Genomic DNA, 4,894 nt, shown 5'->3' with positions numbered 1-4,894 from the left:
ACAAATAAAACAGAGACAGAGAGACAGAGACAGAGAAAGACAGAAATAGAGACAGAGAGGGAAAGAGGGAAAAGGAGAGGGACAGGGAGAGAGACAGAGAAAGGAGAAAGAAGAATAGAAAGGGGAGAAGGAAAGAAGAAGGGGAAAGAGAAAAGGAGAGAGAGAGAAGGAGTGGCGAGACAGAGACAGAGAAAGAGACACAAAGAGAAAGAGAAGAGAGACAGAGAAACAGAGAGAGGCACCTGGGATGGGAAGTTTGGAGAGTCAGCTGGGGAGGGCTTTCCTTGCCAAGCTGCGGAGTTTGTACTTTGTTCCTGGCAAAGTAACTGGCAAGTAACCTTGGCCCCAGGAGTTTGTAGGGCTTCCTCTCTGAGGGAAGCCCTGGAAGGACAGGCTATGTGGCCTTGTGGGATCTGGCGATAATTAGGCCCCATAATAGGATCAGTGAGATCAGAAGCAAGGGACTGACTCAGTCTTCTTCCCCGGGATAGTTCTCCACCCAGCAGCCAAGCGCCAGGGCCTGTCCCCTGCTGATGGCCAATCCATGTTGTTGGGGAGGCTGTTCTGTAAAACATTCAGTGATCTTATCAGTCATTCATAATAACTTCCTTGGAAGAAGTCGGCGTGACACAGAGGAGCAAAGTATTGGTAATTGGTACCCATCACATGCCCCACTGTTAAGATCACCATTTCCCTGACGGCACAGCCCTCTAATGGAGTCTGTCAGCTCAGCCTTGCCCGCCATGGCTCACAGCACATCACTGGGACACACTCCCCGAACGCGGGATTGGATAAGTTAACTGTAACACTTCCCGTAGTCTGGTAATTATAGAGCAGGACTCCATTCTGGAAGGGAGTTAAACTGGGTGCCTATCGGAGCCGCCATCGTAATTACCCCATAATTATTCTGCACAGCGGAGGGACGGGGAGGGAGGCGGGGGCACTGGGGGGCACCGGACACCCCAGGGGAGAAGCTGGCTGCCGCTCTGGCCTTTCGGCCGCGGTTTGGACCACCCCGTAAGACAGTGGCGGGATCTGCTCCCGGATACTTTCATGGTCTTCCACACTTGTCTCTCCCCTCCTGCACGCTGGGCAAACTGGCCTCTGGCTCCTAGCACAGAAGGGCCTCCATGTCTGCAAAGTATTTCTTCCACGTCAAAGACAATTCGAATCCTTGCTTTCACCAGTCCTACCTAATTCTGGTGACCAACAGCACTTCTTCTCCAGGAATCCTTCCCTCATTCCCTCCTCCACAAAGTAGAAATGATCCGTCTCCTGGTGTTGGATCTGGAGTCAGAAAGACCCGCATCTGATGTTATTTACATGCAAGTCATTTTATTTCTCTGAGCCTCATTTTACTTATTTGTAAAATGGGGATAATTAGCAAGCAGACCCCAAGCACTACTGTGTGTCCCAAACGTGTGAAGCACAAAGATTACGGAGACAAAAGTGAGACAGTCCCTGCCTCTAGGAGCTTACACTCTGCAGGGGAGAGACCATCTACACAGATAAATTTGTACAAGGTCAATGCAGAGTTCTCTGGGGAGAATCGCACTAATCCCCGATGAGGAGGGAAGAGTGGTTCAGGAAAGGCTTCAGGTAAAAGGGGTTATCGAGCTGAGAGGTGGAAATAGGTTCGGGGGAAGAGCCGTACAAGGGCATGGGGATGGAGAGTGCTGTACGCGGAGCTGCAAGTGAGCCGGGACCAGAGAAGGTGTGAAGGGGAACACCGGGAGGGCAGCAAGGGGCCGGTGCAGTGCCTGACACACCGTCAGCGCTTAATAAAGGCTTGCTAGTGGATGTGTGTAAAAAATAAGCAAGCCCTGATAGAGATGGAAGCCACTCTTGGAGTATTCCGCCGAGGCGCTGAAGGGTGAGCTAGAGCGGTGGCTTTGTGAATGGAGAGAAGGGAACGTATGGGAGAGATGGGAAGGGGAGAAATGAGATTTGGCGATTGATTGGCTAAGTGGGTGTGGTGACAATGAGGTTGGGGTGGTGACTAGAAAGACGGGGTGCCCCTTGATAATAAAAAGGACATTTAGAAAAGGCTGAGTTTAGGAGAAAGATAATGAGTTCTAGACAGAACTATCTGGAAAGACGATGCATTTTGGAGGTGTTAAGGTTGAGGTACATCCAACTGGAAATGTCCAAAAGGCAATTAAGGATGTGGGAGCTCAGAAGAGATTCTCTGTGTAGATCTCTGGTGGTGTTCAGTCACTTCAGGGGTTTTTCAACACTTTGTGTCCTCACTTGGGATTTTTATTTTTTTTTGGCAAAAATACCGGAGTCATTTGCTATTTCCTTTTTCATATCATTTTACAGGTGAGGAAACTGAGGCAAACAGGATTAAGTGACTTGCTCGGGATCACATTGCTAGGATGTGCCCAAGATCAGATTTGAATTAAAAAAGATGAGTCTTTCTGACTCTAGGTCCAGTACTCTATCCTCTGGGATAGCTAGCTCCCCTAGATCTGTACAGAGATCATAATTAAATTCATGGGAAATGATAGAAAAAGAAAGAACTTTGGGGTACACTCATAGTGGATACTATAGAAATCATGGACAAGTGAAGGCGATTGTAAAGGTATAGTCAGGGAAAAACATTTAGGTCAGTGCTATGAGATGCCAAATGAGAAAGTACCAGGGAGAGAAGAGAGAGTATCCAGAGAGTGGGCAACCACTAATGTTAATGTTTCAGAGATGTCAAGAATATTGTGATTTCTCTAACACCCACCCACTCTTGCAGGTTATTATAATCTGTGCAAATGAAATAATTTTTGTAAAGTTCTTTGCAAACTTTAAAGCTCTGTGGATGGAGATGCCAATTATTAATATCATTCCTTTTTGAGGCACAATTTCTTTATTTTTAAAATGAGGGGGGTTAATTCCTTGACCCTTGAAGTCTCTTTTAGTTCTAAATCTTGTGATTCTGTGACCTTCCTTAGAGCAGAAACTTAAGGCATGTTGGAAGAATGGATTTGCTGCAAGACTTGGAGCCAAGGAACATCTGGGTTTAAATCTTTTCTTTGACTCCTAACAACAACAAAACAACAACAGCAACTCTTACTACTACTACTACTACTACTACTACTACTACTACTACTACTACTACTATTACTACCACCACTACTACTACTACCACTACCACTACCACCACCACCACTACTACTACTACTACTACTGCTACCACTACCACTACTACTAGTATTACTACTACTACTACTATTACTATTACTATTATTATTACCACCACTACTACTACAACCACTACTACTACTACTATTACTACTACTACTACTACTACTATTACTACCACCACCACCACTACTACTACTACTACTATTATAAGAACTAGTACTTTACTGTCACTACCAATACTACTACTACCACTAGCACCACTTCTACTAATGCAATTTGCACTGCTACTACTACTGTAGTACGACTACTGTTGCTGCCTCCATTTACACAGCACTTTAAGGTTTGAAAAGTACTCTAAATTTTATCTCATTGAATTCTCACTACTCTCTTAGGAAATAGGTGCTATTATCATCTACATTTTACAGCTGAGCAAATTGAGGCAGATAGAGGTTAAGTGACTGTCCAAGGTCACAAAGTTAGTTTTGTCTCAGTTTCTAGGTAGAGAGAATAATTATAGTAATGATATAGTTAATGGCATGTAATAGTTAGCACTTAACATGGCATCTTCAAGTTTTCAGAGCACTGTCCATGTTATCTCATTTGATTCTCACAATAAGCTTGTGAAGGATGTGCTATAATTAGCTCCATTTTACAGATGTGTAAACTGAGACTTAGGTTGAGAATAGTTACCTAGAGTCACACAACCAGCCAGTGTATAGTCATAACGTGAGATAGCTACCGAATGGGGTTCTTATGAAGCTCAAGAAAAATGTTAGTCAACCAACAAGCATTTATTAAACACTTAATGAATTTCAGATTGTTGTTGTTCATCCTTTTGTTCTTGAAGAGGACCAGGAACATCAGGACATGTCTTGGCTTGCAAAGGAACTGGAATTAAGTGAGTCAGGGCTGGGCAAAGCCATCGCCTTACTCTCTCCCTCAGAGTCCCAGGAGACGGCCCCCGGAGGCTGTGGGCCTTTTTAAGCTAGGGTCTTTTCCAAGTCTCAGTTTCTCTGAGGCAACACCCAGTCAGTGATTCAGTCACTTTAGGCTTGGTTAAGAAGTGAGGCAAAAGATGGCCTAGTTTGCCTAGTCAGAAGGATCAGTCTGGGAGGGAAGACAGTCAGGGTTTCTGGCCAGAACAGAAGATCTCTGGGAATACCAAGAAAAGCAGAAAGATGGCCATGGCTCTGAAGGAGCACAAATGCTAATGGAGGAGACAACATGCAAAAAATGGTGCACAGAAGATATATATTATATGTATATATATAAATATAAATTACACTGAAATTGGGAGAGGAGACTCTAGAAGTGAGGGGATGGTAAAGGAGAGAAGATAGAGAATGGGGAAAGCTTTCTTCAGGAGGTGAGATTTCAACTGAGTGTAAAGTCAGCTAGTAGGTGACAATAGAAGGGAGGAGGCCGGGATTAGAGGCAGGAAGGAGCTAGGGGTGGTGAGGGTGGTAAAAAGGCATGGTGGCCTTTCATAGTTGAGTAAGAGCCCAAAGCCAGGGTCAATGGATTGCCAAAGGCAGAATCCATGGTGGAGAACGAATAAGGTACAAGAGGCCTTGAAGGACAGGAAGGGCCAGCATAGGAAGGGTTTTAAAAGCTATAAACAGAGGATTTTCTCTTTATTTCTGGAGGCAATAGGAAGCACTGAAGTTTGTGTAAAGTGTTTTGCAAACTTTAGCTTGCCTTATAAGAATCTGTTATTGTTAATACTTTTTTTTTCAGAGAAGTTGTAGTAATGGCA

Source organism: Antechinus flavipes, chromosome 3, assembly GCF_016432865.1.
Source record: "Antechinus flavipes isolate AdamAnt ecotype Samford, QLD, Australia chromosome 3, AdamAnt_v2, whole genome shotgun sequence".
NCBI lineage: Eukaryota > Metazoa > Chordata > Mammalia > Dasyuromorphia > Dasyuridae > Antechinus > Antechinus flavipes.
The sequence above is the reverse complement of the archived record's forward strand: the minus strand, read 5'-3'. Positions refer to the sequence as shown.